This window comes from Tyto alba, unplaced genomic scaffold (assembly GCF_018691265.1).
Source record: "Tyto alba isolate M040663 unplaced genomic scaffold, T.alba_DEE_v4.0 Super-Scaffold_5, whole genome shotgun sequence".
Classification (NCBI taxonomy): Eukaryota; Metazoa; Chordata; class Aves; order Strigiformes; family Tytonidae; genus Tyto; species Tyto alba.
In genome coordinates this window covers 18300703-18323444 of record NW_024881326.1, presented here as the reverse complement: position 1 = coordinate 18323444, position 22742 = coordinate 18300703, and the positions used below count along the sequence as shown (strand labels likewise).

General features: G+C 34.7%; 1 protein-coding gene across 2 annotated transcripts in view; it reads right to left on the bottom strand.

The window, feature by feature from the left end:
• PCDH11X (protocadherin 11 X-linked) overlaps nt 1–22742 on the bottom strand; it is a 509983-nt gene that overhangs the window by 4135 nt on the left and 483106 nt on the right. The window lies entirely within an intron of this gene.

The following is a 22742-nucleotide window of genomic DNA, read 5'->3' as shown; positions in this document are numbered from 1 at the left end:
ATGTTACATCTCAATACAAATGAATTAAGTTTTTCCTTCAGGCACTGAAATACATAATACTGCTGTCCAAAATACAGGATACATCTTTTTAAAATCTACCACATTTTAAGTAGACAACTGGTTGCTTGTCGCATCATGAATACTATATTCTTGATTATTTCTCCTTAAGTACGTTCTATGAGTAGGTGCCAGTTATAGAAATGATTGTTTATAAATGATATTTTGCCTTATTACTGCCATTTCAACATGTCTTCAGTCATTTTGTCTCAGTATTTTTCAATGTAATCCTGACAAAGCTGTGGCACCTTGCTGTTGAAATATTAATCCAGTTTTGATGGGCAGTACGAGACATAAATATGGAAATAATTCAGGAGAGGCAACAGTTCCTGCAAAAAGTTAGTACTGGTAGATTAGACTAATCTTTCTGTGTCCTACTATCTTCTATTAGAGACATAAATTTGAGTATATAAAAGTCTTGCTAAGCTCTTTAATAATCCAGGTTTGCTTCTCTTCTGATCAAGGCAATTCATTGAAATCAGGTACAACCTTGGCAGAATTATCCCTATTTTATACAGAAACTGATCTTTTTTGTATTTATTAAAAAAAACTTTTTTATACTCAGTACCTCAGCATTTCTTTTTATCTCAGACTTTCTAATCACTCTTAAAATGCTATTAATTCTGTTAAACCGAAAAATACACAACTATTTATTTGGAAATAATACTAATGCATTTTTAGTCCTTCACAGCAAGTGGTTGCAATACTTACATTGCACTATCTCTCTCAAACTTCAAAAAGTAAACAAAGCCAAACCATCAAAATAAGCATTTGGCAATAAAAACTTAACATTTAATCTTTAGACAAGGCAACTGCAGAAATAAAAGGTCACTTACAAAACATTCTCTACATCATCTCAACAGATCAGTAGGACAGTAATTTAGTGCCATGTGTTGCCAGACTACCTATAGACTTGGAACTTGTTACCATGCTAAGAATAAGAACACTGTCAGAATGACAGTCTTGTTTATTCTGTTAATAAAGAGATATTTTTATCTGATTTCTAGTTTTATCAAGAAAATAACAAAAACTTTATAACAAACCTGGGCATAATCATAAGTTATGAATACAAATTATTTTGGCTCTGAGTTGGAGTTTTGTTATACAAACATCTGCCAATGCAGGATTGTTTAGAAGATACAGCTTTTGTAGCAGTCATCATCATTCTTTCAGTGTTGGTATTTGGTATACATAATCTTGATTGTCAGAGTATGTTTTTAATCACTGCTTATGACTAATAACATGTAAAATATACTGTTTTCCTTAACTTTGAAAAGACCCTTTACTGCTGAGCACCTCTGCAGTATTGCAGAACAGGAAATAAAAAGTATTTAGCAAATACATGTACTTTTCTGTATGATGTCTGACTCAATTTTTTTTTTTCAATGGTAATAGTCAAAGTTTTTTTTATAATATACTGCACTCATAAAAAATAAAAAAAAAACAGTGATGACCTTAACCTTTAGAATAACTTCGAAAGGAGTACATATTAAAAAAAAAAAAAAAATCACAGTCATGTGGGTTTTTTAAATCCAAATCACCTGTGTATAGGCCATAGCATTACTGCAACCTTGAGGTAATCTTTATGAGACTGGCTATTCTGTAGGAAACCAAATTAACTAAGGTTGTTACAACTAATATAGTGTGAAGCAGGCAGGGTCCTCAATATGTGCTTTTAAAGGAAACTTAGAAAAATCTCATCAAGAAATCTGCTGTAGTGAATACTACTAGCAAGAATAATTGGGATGCAAACCAGTTTCTGTTTGGTATAAAGTCAAAATAAATAAAACCAGCAGTGTGAAATACTATGTTTTTAGCACAATGAAATAGAAATGAATGTTGAAGCATTATTCATCTGTTTTTGAATGAACCTAGAACAAAATGCAGGAAATTTCCTGCATGAATATTCACCAGGCATTATCTTTTCTGCCTGCCCTTCCAGGCCATGAAATGTAGCTTCTTTCTGTCAGTCTAATTAATTCTCTATTTTCCTAACATATCATCATTCTCCTGCTCCTTTAGCACCTGAAATCTTTCTAAATAGCTACTTGGCACTGGCATTGTACTGTCATCTAAACCATGCTTTACTTATTAAAAACACATTTTTAACAATTCCCTATTTTATCAGCGAAGAGAGCTTTATGTCAGCAATGTATTATACTAGTGGTGCCAACTTATAATACAATGCAGCTGATTTCCAAATACTCTGTTACAGACCTAACATGCAAAGAGATCACTGTCACTAACACTGAGATGTTGTCCTCAGCACCCTGCCTGGCTTCCCCTCCACCACTTGCTGCCTACTTCGAACAAAGGATTCTCTGGCTGGCTCAGCCGAGCATCCCAGAGGATCAGCTGAGGAGGAATTCAAGCCACACAGCTGGGTGAGTGTAAAGTTCAGTGCTCCAGTGGCCATTTATCAGAGGCTGTATAAATTGACCATGGCATTTTCTAGCTGCTACTCTTTAGGCTTCCTTCTTTTTTGCATCTTTGCAAGTCATTGCTAAATGTGGGTGAAAATAAAATTTTCGGAGACCTTATCTCTCATTTGGAATTACTAATGTAGGCAATTATTCTGCATAGTCCGATAAGTACTCAGTGGTAGGAAACATCTGTGACATCTGCCTCTACTAATCAAGTAAAAGAAGGTTCCTGCTGCCTCTGAATATTTTCAGAAGAAATGATGGTTTTCGCTACTGAAATTCAGTATCTAGTAACATCTTCTCAGATAAGATATGACTGGTTTCTAGATGGAAATAGAAGTGTACATATCCCCTCATGTATTATGAATAAACAATACATTCCATCAAACTCTTACCAGTCTACCTCATTTCTTACTTCACTCAGTAATAAACCCTTAATTTTTGTTTTTTTTTCATACTACATGGAGACTCTTCAACCATCATATACAAGTAATATGAAAGAGAATTTTTAATTCATAGAATAGATCACACTCATGCACATGTGAGTTCACCACTTTGATTTGAACTCCAGATTGTTTTAGGAATTAAACTATTTTTTTAAATTGTCTGCCTCAGAACTAAGAACATTTTTAAAGAATGTATCTGTCAGCTCTTCTGAAATGTTTAGATCAGAACTGTCAAACAAAACTAAAAGCACAATAGTTAAGACTTTCTTCATTGTTCCACAATCTTTATCATTTATAGGTCAAAGCAGTTTTCAGTAAGAATATTTACTTTCACTTAAGAAAACACGGAATTCCAACCTTGCCAGGTAGTGGTCCTTCAGTCAAAACAATTATTTTAAAATACTATTTGATATTTTATTCCTGTTTGTTTTGGTTACAGTCTTTCTGTGGTTATAAAATCTGTTTAGGATTTTATAGATAGTAAATGAAAATGTTGGTTATTATCTTTGCTTTTGGGGGATGAAAGCTGAAGAAATCTGCAATGCTACTCTCCCTCTCAGTCTACAAAATATGTGGCACAGTACTGCCTACTCTGGCATTTCCAGCTTAATATTATGTTCCAGTTTTACTTCTCATAGAGGATTCTCAGAGGAAGACAGCCTGTTAGCACGACTGTGTTATCAACAGTCTCAGAATGTTGGAAAGTTAGAATCATAGAATCATTTAGGTTGGAAAAGACCTTTAAGATCATTGAAGCATATACTTGGTGTATACATGATACACTTTCTTTCCTACCCCTATGCCCTCCCCTGCACCCCCAAAACGGAGAAGTACTACTAATACAACATCAAGAGGGTTGGCTCTTTTCTCAGTCTGCCACAGAAGTTATCACTTGTGTCACAGAATCACACGAAGACTGAGGCTAGAAGGGACTTTTGAAGATGAGTGGTTTCACCTTCTGCTCAAAGAAGGACATCTTGGTCAAAACAGAAGAGAATAGTTTTTCCAGAAGTTTAGGTCAAACTTTGAGAATTTCACATATAACTTAAAAAAAAAAATATGAATGCATGTGTTAAAAGGGAGATGTGCATTCCTAAGAGCTGAACAATCACAAACATGAGCTCCTGGAGAAGCCTTAAAACATCTCCACCTTTATCCACAAGTGTAATAATGATCAAAAGACATTTGTAAATGTATTAATTAGCATAGTACTCAGATGCATTAGAAGTTCAAAAACTGTCAGACTGCACTGTATTGATGTAGGTTTAGGAGCTTATAAATTGTGCAAAGAGAATTTCAAAAACAATTTTTTAAAAAATAAGAAAACAACTTAAAACACAGAATATAGAGTGCTTGAATTTTAAAGCCATGTAGCTGAAGTCTTAATGAAAAGCCAGTATTGAATTTGACACATTTTGGATGCAAACCATCCAGTGTTACATTTAGAGCACTCTTGTTTCATAATAAAGCAAGCAACAATTAGCAAGCAATTAAGCAAATTGCCCATAATTATGCTATTGCTGAGCTATTTTTCATATTTTCACAACACAGCACGTATATGAATACATGGCTTGCAGTGCCAATGCTATTCTGTCAGCATCCAGAAGTGCCTCTCATTTACTGAAGCGTTTCGTATTAAACAGCTCCCATCGCACTTTCAGTGCTCTCTGCTCAGCAGGAACCCACCAGAGTAATGAAGATGACAACCTTATACTACTCATCTCAGCCAATAGCTCCTAAGGAATGGGTCATGTCCCCCCCATTTTTTGCCCATGTGTATTTACTAAATGTGGTACTAAATCTAAGCAGGAATTTGAGCATAATATAGGGAAATTATAGTCCAGAATTACCCTGGTGACCAAAAGTGGCCACTTGAGTAACATCATTTAGCAGTCTCCACTATATGAGGAGAATAGAAATGATATTAACAATAAAAAAAGGAGGGGAGAATAGTTGTTAGTGTAAACTGGGTTACTTTAATAAGGTCAGGAGGAAGAAACTTGAATGTAGAAACCCTAAATAACTGCTGCTATAATATACTCTACTTTTTTTGGTTTAATAATAAAATGCCTCTGGGAGAAGTTTCCTATGAATATTTTATTTCTTGTACATGTCTCAATAAATTAAAAACCTAGAAGAGTTACTTAAGTTCTAGCCTTGGAACCTTTTTATTCAATGAACAAGTAGGACACATCACTTCCTTTAGTTTTCAGCTGTGGGTATAGAGCTTGCCTTGCTTGTGAGAAATCATACTTAGAAGAAGATTGATCCTCCAGATGTTCTAACCGAAGAATCAACAGGCATGCAGGAAATCACACATTTTCATGTGCTACCTGGGTTTGCCAGATTTTACTGGATATCTTGCAAGAATAAGCTCTGCTTCCATTCCAGTGAACACAGTTTACATCCTAACAGCCATGGTTTTAATCCAAATTTAATCCTAAAAATTGCCATGAGTTATGATGCTTCTTATAAAATCCCAATGGTAGGAGGTGTGAGTACTTTGCACCTGGCTTCAATTAGTCAAGCAAACGTTATCAAAGATGTCTGGGAAAAGTTAGTGAGGAAGAAGACAAGGAATGGAGGAAGTATCAGGGCAAAAGAGATAGCATATGGTAATTCCTATATCATTAACTATGCTTGTGAAATGAAGTGAATCTTTCCTTCACAAATAATAGCCATATAAATAAAGCACATTAATTTTTGATTAAGTCATCTCCTATTGTTATTCTGACTAGAATTTCAATCTTGTATTAATCAAAACCAAGAAATGGTCTAAAAGCAATGCTCCCATAAAAAGTTCAGTTTCAATAATTGCTGTTTTCCACAGGAAGAGATTTCATCAAAAACACCCCAAGCTCCCTGCAACCTCTTCTGTTTCAGCCTAATGAACACGGGTGTGACAGAGTTGTAGAATACATGGCACTGACCCTTACTACTTCAAGTGTCCAACTGTATTCACCTTTGCTGTCCATGTTTTGTTGCTAATTATGGGAAAACAAATATGGTAATTTGCAAAGGATGCATGTTTCTTGGCCTATGAAGTGTATATTGTGTTATCAATGAGAATTTTAACCATAATTCATAAAGTATAATGACCATATAAAATGAATAGCCTAAAATCTACTGTATTGATTACAATACTGGATAATACAATGTGCTTTATTTAATATTTAATTAACTGCTTCACATTTGTACTGAAGCTTCTTAATTATTAATACATGGTTCATTATTTAACACAGAATATAAATTTAAATTCAAATCAATTAAACAAGGTGAAACGACATAGTGAAAAATGGTTTATCCTCCAGCAATAACCTTCGACCTGGAAACATAGTGAAGAGTGAAATTTGCATTTCTTCCCCCATACCCGAGAAGACTATGCATTTTAGGTGATAGATATTAAGCTCTTCTACTGATGTAAAGTTTCTCTAATAAACTCAACAACCTACAAAAATATGCTGTATGAAAAAGGGCTTCAGCTGTCACTTTTCATCTCTGGTGCCTGAAAGAGGAAACATTTTCAATATGAGTTTTCTGTAGGGCATCAGTAACACAGCAAACTATCTCTCTTGTTGTGTAAAACTTAATTTTAAGCCTTTCAAGATACAACTCTTCTTATTTACAGCAAAGGAAACAAGAGTCCATAGAAAGTTGTAGATACCCAGCAATTATCACCCTGGAATGATTGCTTCTTCAAGAAATATCTTTATCTTAAAGTAGTGGGCTGACACCAGCCAACAGCTAAGCACCACACAGTCACTTGCTCTCTCGCTCACTCCCAGCCCCTCAGCGGTATTGAGAGCACTGAAAACCTTTTACCTTCTCTGGAAGATGAGCTGTGCTTATCAGTGCTAGCTGTCACAGTGAGCAGGAGAAAAGAAAGTGTAGTAAAGTTAGTGTATATGCAAGCATTATTAGAGTCTGAAGCAATAAGTACACTACTTTCACTAAATAATTTGATGATGTTTCTGAAGCCTTATTGCTCACACATGTATACACATACATAAAAAAACAATTTTTATACTTTCTTAGATATCCTTAAACATTACTTGAAATATGAGATGTAGGAGATCCATTAAGTATAGTGTCTCTCATACGGACTTCTAGAGATTAAATTTCAAATGTTCAGTAAAAGTTGCTCTTAAATGTGCAAGTGGAAGTCATCCCTTAATGTCAGTCAAGTTCTGCTCTGCTGTGACTGATACTTCTTTGGGAATTAACACCCTTTAGCAATTTCCACCTAAAAAGTTACTTTTACTATTTAACAGTCTACACTAAATAGTATTAGAAAAAAAGTCTAAAAATACCACAAAATATAATCAATAAGGCAAAAACTGGACTAGAAATAACTGATTATATGTTTTCTCATTATCATAATGCAGACATATTTTTCAACTTAAAAAAATTATCTAGTCAAACATGTTAAAACAGAATGGGAGCTAATTGACAGAAAAATCACTTAACCAATTCAAGGCAACTCTGTACACTCTGAAATACCATTTATATCTCCCTTTGGTGATCAGATTGTTATTCAAATACCTCATAAGGAATGTAGATGAGGATTCATTACCACCAATTAAACAGATGTGTATTTGCTTAAACTCATTTATTTATTTAATTCAGAGTCAGTTCAACATAGTATGTTCTTTCATTTAATTCAACATTGAGGAGAATCTTTTGCATGTGGGTTTGCTGGGGAATTTAGGAGCATATCAATACTATTTTAAGAGGAAATCAACATGTTAAAAGGATAAAACAAAGTGAGAAAAAAGAGTGGAAATCTGGCTGCTACTATATTTTCCCCATAAAAGTAGGAAAAAAAAATACATTAAAACAATATAGAGTTTGAAGATTTCTCTGTACAGAAAAGTTGTCTGTCTGAAACAGTGAAACGAGCAGTCTTCAAAATGCAGCTTTGTATAGCTCATCTTTAGAAAAAGAAATTAACTTAGCAGCAATTTCTACTGATAATTCTTAACATCTGTTCTCTCTCTTCTTCAAACATAGCTAAAGAGGTTTCTCGGTTTCATTTACACTTGCATTCAAATATATGTTTTAAAAAGAAATAAAAATCTTGCTTACAATATCTACAATGTAAGTATACTAGAATATCATATACTCAGTTTTTAAGGTTTAAGTTTTAAATAAAATGTTATGTGTGTTTGTGTGAAGGACAGGTAATTTACTGATTTTACTATAAATCACTAAATACTTCAGAAGGGTGAAGACTCATCTTCGTAGAGAACTAAAAATCACTGAATCTACATAAAGTCATTTGGTGTAGAAGCAGCAGAAAATACATTTCTTAAGTTTGGGCTGTGGACTTTGTAACCAAAAAATCAATTACCTTCTGTTTCTTTGGCTAGAAAACAAAGATCTGGGCTTGAAGATAAGAAAAAAAGTGAACTTCTAAAACACAAGAAGGGAACAGAATTTCTAGGTGGAATAAGGTCAGTAGCATTTATTCTTGATCATAGACCTACATTAAAATGTTAGTGTACTATCATACTACTCTAATAATGAATTCTAATACTTCTGACAATAAGCAGATCAGGTGACTCATCCTCAGCAGAATGCAGAATACAGACAAGCTGATGAAGAATGGAAAAAGCAGAAGTTCATTTTCAGTTGTTTGAGATACCTCACATACGACAAGTCCTTCAAGGGATAAGTGTGGGATAAAAGGCCTACAGTTCCACTTCAAATATCTGTATTCACACACTTTATTCAGTTCAGTAAGAGTTTCTTGATGTATCTACATGCCAAATGGAGCTTTGTTTTGTTTTTGTTAACTATACAGTAAAAGTAAACAAAAGTTTGATTTAAAGTAGAATTCCGAGAAATTATTTTAAGTGTTTGAGGAATTATGGGCAATTGTTCATGGTTCAGACACTTCAACGAAATGTTAATTTTCAGAAGGAAACCATAGAAAACCCAAATGCTAAGGAAGCTAGTAAGCGTATCTTTCCTGTGATAACATAAAATCTAGATGTCTGAAATAGTGTTTTCATCAGATATACACAAACAGAAATTTAAAGTCAAAGGTCACTAGAGCAGCAAACAAAAAAAGCCTATAACATTCTAAAAATATTCTATTACTTTTGTGCTATGTCTCCAAATGCATTTCAAGAAAAGAAAAAAAAAAAAGCACGTTTCTTTTAATTTTCAAAGATTTGATTTTTTTAATGAATACCTGACTTTATTGTGTGAATACTTCTAAACATTTTTACAATATACACCTATGCTGATATTTCAGTAACACACTAAGCTTAGTTGAGTGCTAATAGATACTATGTTTGACTGGAACATCAACAATATTAAATCTGTTTATTCCAGTTGAATATATAAAGCTCACTGAAGTTTTTTTGATAAAACAATTTTCCATCAAAAAATGTAGTTTCAAAGGTCAACTGTTTTGTGATAGTGTTTAGTCAAATGACATTTTGGGGTATAAAGTATGTAAACTAATAGTTTCCACTTTATTAATTTTATTTTCATTTAGATTTTTAAAATATCAGAATCTTTAATATTTCCCCACTATGCAGAAATTAAATTATCAAAAGGAAATGTTCTTATTTCTTCAATGCTTTTCCTCAGATTTTCCTTGTCACAGTAAATTCCACGTTCAAATTATGATTCTGAAAAACAACACTGTTTACATTTCATAGCATCTCCAACATGGCCTAACACAATCCAAAACCATTTCCTTTTTCTCAATTTCCTGTGACTCCCTTACCATTATGACAGAAGAACAAGCCTTGTTCTCCACTTAAAAACTTGAATATCCAGAATAATGAGTAATCAGGATAACGATTACAGGACCAAGAGGGCACACTTTTTAATTCCCCTAAAGCAACCAGTAACATGTCAGTTCTGGTGTGTTATTAGATTCCTTAATGACAATCTACAACCTTGTGGAAGGATAGACTGAAGGAGTAAAACTTTGAGATTTCATATCTCCACAGGACAAAAGGATTCCCCTCCTGCAGCTTTCGTCCTCCCCAAGAGGACACTTTCCTCCATATGGCTGCAGCTCAGGCTGGTTTTTCTCTTGGAAAACCGTCTGAACCACAGACTCCTTCATGACTAGACAACATTTTCTAACCAATTTTTCACAGCAGTTTTCTGTCATTATCACTTTATCAATCTGTCACAGACTACCCTCAGTGGAACCATGCAGATACTCATCCCTTTGACAAAGACCCCCAAAAGTGTGAATACATGGAAAGGGCCATGTTTGATTAACAACTTTGTGATTGCTGTAAAAATGAAATTTGAGAAGTAATAATTACATTTGTAATTACTTAGGTCTAAATCTCTTATGTTTCCTACTCCCTCTATTACTGGGCAGCTGGAGCAATGACTCATTAATAATAATAAAGTCATTTAACCCTGCAGGCACATTACAAGGAGAAAGATGTCATTTGTCACCAACGCAAACAGAACAATCACTGAAGGATACAGAAAGACCACCATTTCATAGTTATTGCAAATGATAAAAGGGACATTTTGCACTCATTCTCACCATGACATCCCAATCTGCTTTTTAATTATCAGCAAACATAAGGGGACAGCATACAACATATGAGGGACTACTAATAATGTATTGTCCTGCGGTGACATTTCCATAATCACTTTAAATCTACCCTATACGTATGTACTAGTTAAAGCTTTCAGCTCATGAAATCATACCCCCTAGTAAGGAATGAATTATCCTCTGCAGATTGAGCACACAAAAGCAACTCTTTCCCAGAGTTTGAGGGTCTGATGGCTAATGTATGTATTGCTATTACTTTATGTGATAAGGTTTGGCATTCTGTTGCACTTACGATTGAATATAGTATGACTTAAAAATAAGTACATTGGTACACTTGTATATTTAGGACAGGAGCTTAACAGCTATAATTCTCACTGGCAGTAATTGGACTTCTGCAAGTCGCTTAATTTTCCAGTGCTTTTCACTACTGTTCTGTACTTCCCTACTGCAAGGACTCTGTAAGAAGTACTCTATCTTAGATGAAACAAATATACTTATTGGGAACTCAAGTAAGCAACTTGGAATTTACTGGATTTTAAAAGAATTACTGATATAACTGCCTGTCTATGAAATAAACTTCTGAGGAAAACAAAAGACTATTCTTTCCCTAAATGATTTATTCAGGAGACATGAAACCTTGAGGAAAAATATGGAGAGGAATTTCTATTATGGTATTAGTATGAAAACAAATGAAAGGAAGTTTCATGTAAATAGAAGTCACCATAACCTCAGTTTCGATTATATCAAGCTAGAACTTCAAGTTCTTTGTTGCTTTGCTTTATCATCAGCACTTATCTAACTATCAGGCATGTAGAAAGACCGGAGAAAAATTGTACAATATGAAGTTATAAGCTGTTATTGTGTAGGGTAGAAAGGAGGTAAGCAAACCTCCTAAACCTGTTTATGTTTTCCCCAGGTACCACAGTAGGCTATATAAAACATTATTTAAGCAAGTTAAATAAGTAATGTTAAGAAATAAGACACATCAGGAAAGAGTAAAATGCACAGAGTAAAATGCATATTTTCACTCTGGAGATAGTGACAACACAGAAAAGCTTATACATGGAGTGAAATGTTTTGTCAAATTGAAAAATGGAAATAATATGAACACTACAATTTTCACATCAATTTCAGGTAAAATGTTTTGAATTACAGTCATTTTAATCTTGTTTTATAAAGGAAATTACTTCAAATGGGTGATAATTTAAAACAGCATAATCCAAACTTCATTGTGCTCCAGTCAGGCATAGAAGTGTGGTTTTGACTGATTTGGAGCAATCTTTGCACATTAGCTCAGACCCTCATTCAGAATAGACATGTGAAGAAGAAAAAGGATGCCTGATTAAAGTTTCCATCCTTTACCTATAAGTTCAGAATTACTTACTGTGATGGCCACAACTTCCTAACTGGGTCTTTATAGGCATTGCTAGCACCTTCAGAAATTTTGGTTCCATTCTGATGAGTCAATACTTCCACAATTGTCTCTTTAAACATTCAGTTGTGGCCAGTTTCTCCACTGAAGGTTTGCTGTTTGGCAGTTTCTCGTATCACTTCACATAAGCCTTTTCCAACTATTAAGAAGTTTTTGGCACCAAGGAGTTTTGCTGACAGGATAGAAATATAACAAACTTTCCCCTTTTCCTTTGCTGAAAGGAAACATATTAAATGAGGTTAAATATTAGCATTCAGATTTGTCAAGGAACTTATCACTTCCTTTATTATGCAAGCCTCAATCAGTCATTTCTTTATTGCGTATGACAGAGGATCCCTTAGAAACAGATTTAAGAAACTCTCAGTTCTTATAGTCACTGAAGCTTAGCATCCAGCTCTTTCAAAAGCTGGAATTTTCAAACTATGGAAATCCTGGACATAGCAGGCATACATTAAAATTAACCAAATAAGATCAAATCACAACAGTTCATTTTAGGAATGGAAGTTCATATACTACCCTAATCTCTAGTTTATAAGAGCAAATCCACAAAACCCCATAATTTATTTTTTCATAAACTCTACAGAAAGGGTATTTTAAGTCTGCAGTAAGTGCTGCTCTGGCAGATGTATACAGAAAGCTGTCGCCATGTTTGGCACACATATTTCTTTTTAACAGGGTACAAACCTGAATGTCTGAAGCTGATGTTCCTTAAGCTTCAGTGGAGTACATTTGGCAACCATCTTTTCTACAGTTAGTATGGATGGCAGGAGGAGTTCATGCTCAGTCTGTATTCTAAAAGGTTGCTTTAAAATCTTTCTATGATTTTTAATTAACCATAGGATATAAAAGGACCTAAATGAAAAGCTACCAGTCAATTGCTGACTAAGTGTTCATCAGCCTGTTATTGAACCTATTTCATCTATTTATTCCTTAATTCATCCATAGTCTCCAAGAGATGTCATTAATATGCTCAAAGTTAATTTATTACCCTCTATTGCTTCTATTCAAGCTCATGTTAACAGAATAAATTCATCAAAAATGATCAGACTTGAAAAGGCAGATTTAGATTCTGACAGAGAATAATTTATCATGGCTGGGAAAAAGCCTCCCACCAACTGGGCTGTTCGAATTCTGGGAGATGAAATTGTAATGACTGCAGAGCTTCTGCAGAAAAGGACGTTAAAGTCTCAAGGGGAAAACAAACAAATAAAAAAACCCCAGAGTCTAACTCCCAAAATATGTAGGTTCCTGACACTGACTCTTTTTTATTTTCACCCTCACAGGTCCTTTCTCTCACCGTCTGTGCTGCCTTGAGGCAGAAGTAATCATTAAGGCTCTGCTCTCTGTCATTTGCATACCACAGAGCCTAGAGATATGGGGGGGGCACCATCACACAAGTACAAGGAGTGACAGTGACATTCAAAGCTGTACAGAAATGGTACTGATACTCAGAGGGCCAGAAACTGTTAGTTAAGAGATCCATACAGCAAAGGACATAATTGTAATGCTCTGTAAAGTAACACTGATTTACTTTATTTATGATTTGTTGTAATCATCCCTTCTATAACAGTAATTAATAGATTTTAGGTAATCTACTACGCAAAGTATTATACCACACTGTCTACATATCTACAAATTATCGGACTTCCAGAAACAGCTGGATATAACAGCATTTATAATGTTTCAGATGCTATTACAATGAGAAAAAAAACTAATCAAGTTTTTTTTGCCATTATAAGTACATTACGTAGTACAATTGGAAAGCATTGTGATACTGTCATGAATGTGGTACAACTGTAATTGCAATATGGGTTGTGGACATCTATTTTAAAGCCTGGAAACATCTGATTAATCACCGCATTACAGTCAATATTCTAGCTGTTATTGTTTTATTCCCAGTTGCAGCATAGGGAGAATTTCCCCTTCCCTATAGTCGAAGTTGCTTTATACTGAACGTGGCCCCTTCCCTAAGGGACTGTTACTCCATTTATCCATCACTTCATTACTTATATTCTAATTCTGTATATACCAGAGCCATTTCCCTGCTTCTAGTCTTGTTACACTGAATAATTATGCAGCTTCAAGACTTGAGTAACTAAATTTCCCCAGGGAAGGGGGGAAGAAGAAACCCAACAGTGAGTACTCCAGGCCTGACCAAAAAATACATAACTCACCTGATTCTGCCTAGATACTTTACAGGGCATCTTAAATATGAGTATAGTCACAAATATCAGTGCTCCAGTATGTGTACATTTGTAGGGTTATCTGGCTGACTCAATCAGAACATACATCCTAGCTCCCTTTCCTCCCTTTCTTCTATCATATGACAAAACCCGATAGAATTGTGCTTCCAACTGCACTGCTATCAATATTTGGTATTTCTAACTCAAGATCTATACTTACTTATCTTTATTATATTAATGCCTTGAAACTAAGAAATTCAGTGAGGAAAACATGCCAAGTATCTGAGCAGTACATTATGGCATACTGAATTTCTTGTATTAAAAAAAGAGTTAACATTTCCTAGTAAAGCACTAAAAAGTTAGGAAGTGCAAATTCTGCAATATTAATTCATCTCCCTCGTGTAAATATGTTTTGATGCAAACTTTAATTAAATTATCATATACTATTTTTCTCACAGGACCCTTGGGCTCAATTCAGAAAGTAAGTAGTTATTCAATATTTCTCTTTATCTACTCTAATCAGCATGTGGCCAGACACCTATTTAATTAATACTTTCAAAGCCTTGTGTTGAATGTAGATTTATTCATTTCCTTGTGTACATTTTTGTTGTTTTTGTAGCACAATCAAAAGCTTCATGAACATGAATAATATCCCACTTGCATTATTTGTTTTTCTGAAGACATTTACATCTGGGAAACTGAGGCATGAAGAAATTAAGCAAAATTATGCAGTCTCCATTATTTCTGCGTGTCCAACTTGACATAGCTTAAACCAGATTTTTGCACACTTGAGCACTTGATATTGTACTAAGCTTTCAAAGCATATCTGTTGGAGTAGTGAATAATGCCCTTGGAACTGAAAGAAACCTGAATGGCACAACTTCTTAGCAAAAATTCAGTTTTCTCTTTCCACCAAAAAGCTGTGTTGTACATTTCAAAATGTACAACCAAAAATAAACGTATTAATGATTTATCTTTCACAGTCATTAGCAAATCTAACCAAATACAACATCACAAGCCCATACATACCCTTTAAATAGTCCTCCTATTGAGAAGAGCTCAAAATTTTAATAAAGCACTAAAATTTCCAGGATTTTATGTGCTTTGACGATTTGATATGGTATCAAATCTTTCCAAAAGATATATCTGAAAATTTATCATTAACTCTAATTTAACAATTTCCTACAATTTTATATAGTAAACCAATTTCTAGAAATTTCTCAAAGTGCTTCTTGGAATCAAACTTTAATTCTTTTGTAAAATAGATTGGACTATAGTTACAACTATTCCCATTATAAAATCTCTGTGATTTTTGTATGTAAATTAAGTTAGGCCATATGTAATTAAAAATAGACACGTACATCAGTATTTCTTAGAACTACTGTGTTATTACCTCTAACCAATGTGTATTTTATTTTGAAGATATTTTTTCCTGTATGTTTCTGGCATGGGTTATAACCTTTCCTTCATAACCACTAGAGACAGGCTACAGTTTCTATGCAGCAAAGTTAAATACTTATTTCCTTAGGGAACAAGCCAAATACAAAGACAACTAATGAACAGAAGGGAAGGAGATACATGCAGAAGAAAGTAAAAAATACTTTTGATAGCAGAAAGTCTGCTCTCCCTTTCTATTTCCAATACAATCATCATCTGCGGAAAAGTAAATCTTACAAATTGTTATCATACAGATGGCAGAAAGTTAAGAATTTATTCAGAAGGGCTGTGTACAGCTATGTACAGTAAGAGAGGTCTATTCTGCAGTCAGCACAATATGCTCAGCAAAATTAGTTATACCCAAGCCAGCTCAGGCATAACTACCATTATGGCTAAGCAACAGGGAGCTCAGGATAACAACTGTGCAGCTTTTATGTGACTGTGTAGAAGCATTTAAGATACACCCATGTTACTGCAATGCAACACTTGAATTTCCTTGGATAAGCTTTCACCCCTTTTCGCTAGAAAGACTATGTTTCAGATACAGAGGAACTAAGAAGCATATAAAAATGGGTGAGAGCTTTCCATTTCATGTTAGTATAGATTATATCAAAGTAATTATCTAACAGTGTGTAAATGGGCTTGAGGACAGATACAAAGGAGGAGAGGAAGGCGTATCTAACTCTTATCACGTAAAAAAAGAGCTTCACATTTAGCCCCTATACTTATGTCAACTTGAAGAATCAAAGTTCTGAACTGAGCAGTCATATTCTTGTAATCCAAAGAAAAGAAGAAAAATAGGAGATATGACTATCTTTCATGATAGAAAAAAGAGAAGTGGGGAAAGGAAGACATACTCTAAAAGAGTTCTGGTCTATCAGGCTTTAATGCCAGATTTTTTCATTGCAAGGTTTCATCTTCACAAGCAACAAATTGCTGGCCACCCCAGAGGTCTGTTCAGAAAACTGTATTTTCTAATTTAAGCCTTAAGTACCCACTAGAAAGGCCATTTGTCCAAAGATTTTTAGATACAATTGTGCTTCAGAAATTCCACAGGCTCACAGTAAGCATCCTGAATGTAAGCTTCTCTCTTCCTCCAGCAAAAAAACCTGTTACAAAATCTTCACAGCTTAAACACACCTCAAGCTAGGGCTCATAAGTTTTGCTGGTCCTGCCAACTGACCTGAAATGATAATGCACACATGTTGACATGTCAAAAAAAGAAAATATTAAAAAAAAAAAAAAATGCCTGGAGCACATAGTTTCAAGTATGTATTCAAATCCAAGCTAATAATTACTATATTCCAGTCAAATGATAAAATGTTAGAAGAAACTCCTGAAAAAAGAATATATCTGATGTAGCCTAAGAGTACAAGCAACTGTGAAATAAAACGTTAAAGGAAAAATAATCTGTTCTGATAACTGCCTTTCAGCCCATCCATTGACCCTGTATGATACCAAAATTTGATGCATTCATATACTGCTAACCATGTGATTCATTACTTTCTGCTCTGAAATAGATATCATTTTCTGTCACTCACCAGTCATGTATTGTCCATTACAGATCCATTTTTTTTGACTTATTTTATGCATCATATTACCTCATCATATTACCAAAAATGGTTGAAGGGAAACACTTGGCTTGCTGAAGAGGAGGCACAGGAAAGTATTGCTTAAATTTAGATTTTAAAATGGCCCTGAAACCTTGAATGGCATTATGTAAACTCTTAAGAACATGTTACTTTCTGTAAATTATTGGCCTAGGTTTCTTCATCTGAAGAATTATCTTCTTTTATATTCGTTACTGTTTTATCTTGTTCATCAAAAAGAAATACAGAAAGGAACAAAAAACTACAGGGCACCTAAAATGTATCTAGTATGAGGCAAAAAGTTTCATCAACCTCTTTTTAAGCAAAGGCTTGATCTTTTTATTTCTTCTGCTTCATAACAAAGCTAGCTAATGCACTGAGAAAACTTCATTATATTCTCAGACAAGCTTTTATGAACCTGATAATACTAAAATATTACCTCCCTAAATGGTATGCCATTACCATAACACCACATTAAATCTATTACATTACCATGCTATTTCCATGCTAAATGATCAATACTAAATTACTGATCATGCTAAATGATCAGTGAAGTAGATCTTAGAGAACATACTTGATTTCCAGTCAGCCAAATGTGGCCTTCTTCTCATATATTAGACAAAAAACAACAGAAGTCACCTCTATATCCAAAGTATTCAAACTACTCTTATACTTTTCTAAAATTGGGTCAGAATTTTAGATCCTGAAACATATTTGAATTCAAGTGCTTCTGTACATGAATCCCAGTGACAGTTCATGCCAATCATTCTGTGGAACTTCTGACATAAAACATGTTGAATAACTTACAAATTATGCTGGGAAAGAAGAAAAAGGTGAAATGAAAAAAATTCCCTTGAAATCAGTGTTTTGAATTTCACTTTTTTTTTTTTTTTTTTTTATTTTAGTACAGACATCTGAGATGATTAACAAAAAGTTGGTTTAGATATGTACATCATGTTATCATAATTTTGAGAAGATCGGTAAGGATTGCTGGAGATGCTTACGATAAGATGCAAGAAGAATGGATAAAGGAATAAAAATAAACCCATGGGAAGATATTAGGATATTTCTCTTAGCGACATTTTACTGATATTGTTACAGTAAGTAAGCCTGCAATATGCAATAGAAAAAAATTTTAATATTTTGTATTCTAATGTGAAGACATTTCAGACTACTTTTCATAAGCCCAGAAGCACTGATAAAGAATTATTTTAATTTTATTTTTATTTCTAAGGAAGATTAAATGTTATTTTAAGAGGTGACTGGTTACAGAGGTACAGCAATACAAAAAAAATTAAAAGTTAAGTTGTATACAGAATGTAAAGATTTCAATTCACAAAAGATTCAATATTTGTCTAATTTATTGCTTGTTTCTTCTTCTTTCCCTTTCTTTCCCCTGCCTCCCTCCCTCTTTCCCAAACACCGTATGTGCAGCTGGGCCCTTCTGTTTAGTCTGTAGCCAATTACAACTTCTCAGACGCAGTATTTCATCCCAAGGCAATTTGATAATCTTACACTGATTAATTAAACTAGGGTCTCTAAACAAACTGTTAAAACTCCTATATTCACAGCTTGCATATCTAATCCAGATAACAGGATAAGTAACATGATTGTCAAAGTTCATGAAGAAATGAAAACAAGAATACTCTGTATTCATTCTTCTTTGTAGAGTTCCTAAACAAAGAATAAGTTGTACTTCTAGGTAGAAAATCTAATCTGCATTTAAATAGAATTTCTCCAAATAATAAACAAAAGCCTGAAGCAGCATTTTTACAGCAAGTCTTGCTGCTAGTTCACAACCTAATCCTTCTATCTCTATCTGTAATCCTTTCTACCCTTGTGTATTAATTTCCTTACCAGTTTATCAAGGCATTTTAGCAGTTTGAGCTCACAATAACAACACTAACTTTGTACTTCCTGAGTCTAAAACTGTTAAAACTTTGGGTGGTCAGCAACTCAAGGCAAACTCATATAGAATCACCTTTATTAAAACAAGGGGAAGCTATTAACCCAAAGAGTGAGAAGAATGACACATAGAAGGGATGTGCTTTGCACATGAAACACTAAATACAATAGAACGGTTTCCAGGCTGTGGCTCCAGTGTACAACGTGACATTACCGAAAAGCTCTGATGCATTTGAAGTTGGTATTCTCTGAGCTCTAAAGAGCTGCCCACGCAGATCCTAAGGAGAACTACACATCTCCCATGTGATCCAAAATAACCAGAATGCCGCACCAAATGTCACTGAAATCAGCAAGCACATGTGGATTAACATGGTAAACAGTTAACCAAATGGCTAGCAGTGGTGAAAACAAGCCTTTTGGGAACCTGAGCATGGGTGACATTTCTATTCCCTTTTTCTGACCATGACTTTGCTTCTCTTTCAGGCTGTAGGGTAGCACCTGTGCCCTCTTGAGGAAATCTAAACCAGTGGCAGCATAGAACTCTCCAGGTGAGACGTTTATGTTTAGAACAGGAGGATGCTAAATGCTAGAGATTACTTTTAAAAATCTGTTGAAATAGAGAGAAGTTCAATTTTCAGATGTTAGTTTGCTACTCAAGCAGAGTATTTTATTCTTCTGTTTGAAGGCAACAGATCTGATTCTAACTTAAAGTACCCACCTCTTCTACTGCTTTCTCTCTGAAAGTAGTATTTACATATTTCAGTGCAGAAATTAAAAGATAACCCGAAACAAAGAGGGCTCTGTCCTAAATTTAAAAACAATGAAGAAAGTTATTATTAAATGAAAAGATGCCTCAGAGGAAAAGATGGAAGGATACAATTAGCATTCTAGATGAGATTTACAAAATTCTCAGATATAAAGAAAATTAGTACCATATGAGCAATAACTAATTTAATCCAGACAGATCTACTTTAATAAAGGTCACTTCTAATTAGACAAATGCCCACTAGATTTTGTCTACCCAATTCCCACTTTAATCCTAATATTGACAGACCATCAGCACATCATCCTTGAAAATATTTTCTCATTCTACAGCCCAACAAATTTGACCTATAACTCTGCTGCATTATTAGACGTTGTTCTAAGCTGGCTTATTCTTTAAAGGGACAAGGAAACTTACCTGCCTTTGAACCACTATAGTTTACAGGCAGAGTGATTCATCTTTACAGGACTCAACAATACAAAATATTTTTTTCCTGAAAACAGACTTGTAACTCACATTTTGTGAAAGACTTTTTTGGGATTTCAAGGAAGAGTGGTAACTTAGAAATCGGCTCTCCTCCAGACTGTCTGTAGCATTTATTCACATTCAGGGAAGAAAAACAACAAAATTAAGGATTCTGTAAAAGGACTTGATAAGCTTCTTTGGTAAGCAGGGAAAAACCAAACACAATTACTCTATTGAGGAAACATTCTCTTTAGGAAATGAAGCTGTGTGCCAATAAACATTTCTTATGTTTTAAGTAGAAGACTCTTGCTCTTCAAGGTAGGAGATGGTCACTGCATAAATTGGGTGTTAAACTGAAGGAGAAAACAGTTCTAGGCAGGAAAGAAACCAAATAAAAGAAAAAAAACTTTCCACTTTACAACTACTGAGAGCATGGTAAAGAAAGAAAATGATAGACATTTGCTATTGATGGATTAATAATATATTTATTAGAGACAGAATAATAAACTTTGCATCACTAGACTGCCACATATCCAGAGACTATAAACTGTTTTGCAAAATATACAGGGAATATTTTAGCTATGGCCAGGGGCTTAATGTTTCACCATTCCACTGAAAAACATGTAGGCATCCAAAGGGAAAACAGTCTCATGTAAAAATCAAACCACAGCAAGAATAATTAAAACACCATTTTATGCTACTTGTATAGTTAACTATGGAGATTGTTATTGCAAGAGGTATTACAAAAGGTCAGGTTTCCTCACCTAGCTGGCAGATACAGGGATACTATACAGAACTTACTCAAACCTTTTTGTGCAATCAGTTTAAAAGTTAGGTACAGGACAAACGTTGGCTCCCTGATGAGTAACAAGGCATGATGAAGTGAAAGACAAGACAAACTTTAGGTATTCTCTCATTTCTCATCTGGTCAGGGTTACACTAGACAGAGAATTAGCAACTTATATCTCAAGGTCCTTAGAGAAGAATATGTAGGGTTAGCAAAGAGGCTGACATCTGCCCTTCTTTCTTTTTTGTGGAAAGTAAGTGCATTTTTACACTACATTTGCTATGTTTTGACACCAAAGACATCCAATGACACACAAGAATTGTCATGTTTCTTAAACCTAAGCAATGAGATGACTTTGAGAAAATCAAATTCAAAGATCAAGCAATACATCACATTTGGGGAACATTTTATAGAGCTGCATTCACTTGTACCTTTATGATTTTTGCATCTTCAGGACTCATGTTTTGAAGCTTTTTATCTCAGTCCACATAGGTAGAAGCCTTTTATCAAAAAGTAAGTCTCTCCAGATTCTTAGAAAACTGAGATCCTGATCAAGTAGCATGAAAACAAAAGGGGGAAACTACTAAATAGATCTGAGAATCAGCAATTCAGAGAAATTATGAAATTGTGAGTACAAAAGCTGCTAGACCTACATGTAAGAATGATTACATTCTCCAAATTATAATCTCTTAGAAAACAAGTTTACCTACATAATAGTCTATTTGAACAGTACTTCCTGTAGGTATTTTGTTATTTTTAATGAAAAAATCACAATATTATCAGGTTCTCCTTAAGGAATCATACAATACAAATAATGGCGTTCATAAAGTCAGTTAGAAGTCAAAAGTAAATAAGTGTTGAACTGAAGTAATTAAACTATGCAATATAAATGATTAATCCATTAGAGTTCAGAGCAAAGGTAAAATGCTGATCTTGCGTGTACAGTGCCCCTAATGGAGAATAGATCTAAAAAACCCTCTAATTAGGTGGAATTAAGTGGTCACCTCTCTTAATTGGAAGGAAGACAGAATTCAAACTTAAAGAGAAGCTCATGTTTAATACAGGAACGTAGCTCTCCCTCGCCCGTGGCTCTGTCACTTCCCCGCGCAGCACCACGCACCCCGGGTTGATCTCGCCCTGTTCCCACGCGCCCAGCTGGCCCAGCCGAGAGCAGCCCCCAGCTCACAGCTCCGGCTGCTGCCTCTCCTTCAGCCCGAGGAAAGGGTGACTGCTGAAGAGGTAGTGCCAGCTCTTCCCATCTTTACTTCGAGGAACGGAACACGCTGATTTCTGACTAAATTACTGACAGTTCAGCTGGAGGGATGAGATGGAAATAAAAAGGTGTGATCTATAACTACTGGGTCAGTGGCCACTCCAGTAAAACAAGTATATTGCTATATTTCTTAGAGTAGGTATTAGCAAACCTGCATCTCCCCTTCATGAAGTTAAATTTTACCTTGGGTGACTGTGGCATTTGCTACAGATTCAAAGATCAGGGGAGATCATTCCAGAGCCAGGTAACAGACAAAAGAGCAGACTGTATTAAACAGTACCACCCCAGGACCCATGCCCAAATTATCAGTATACCACCATGTTACCATTTTCTTGGCAGGGTGAATCAGAATTTTAGCCTTACACCAAATGAAAGGGGTTTCTATTTTTGAGGAACACAACTAAAAATCTACCAGTCACCTCTGACCACTTTTTTTTTGTTT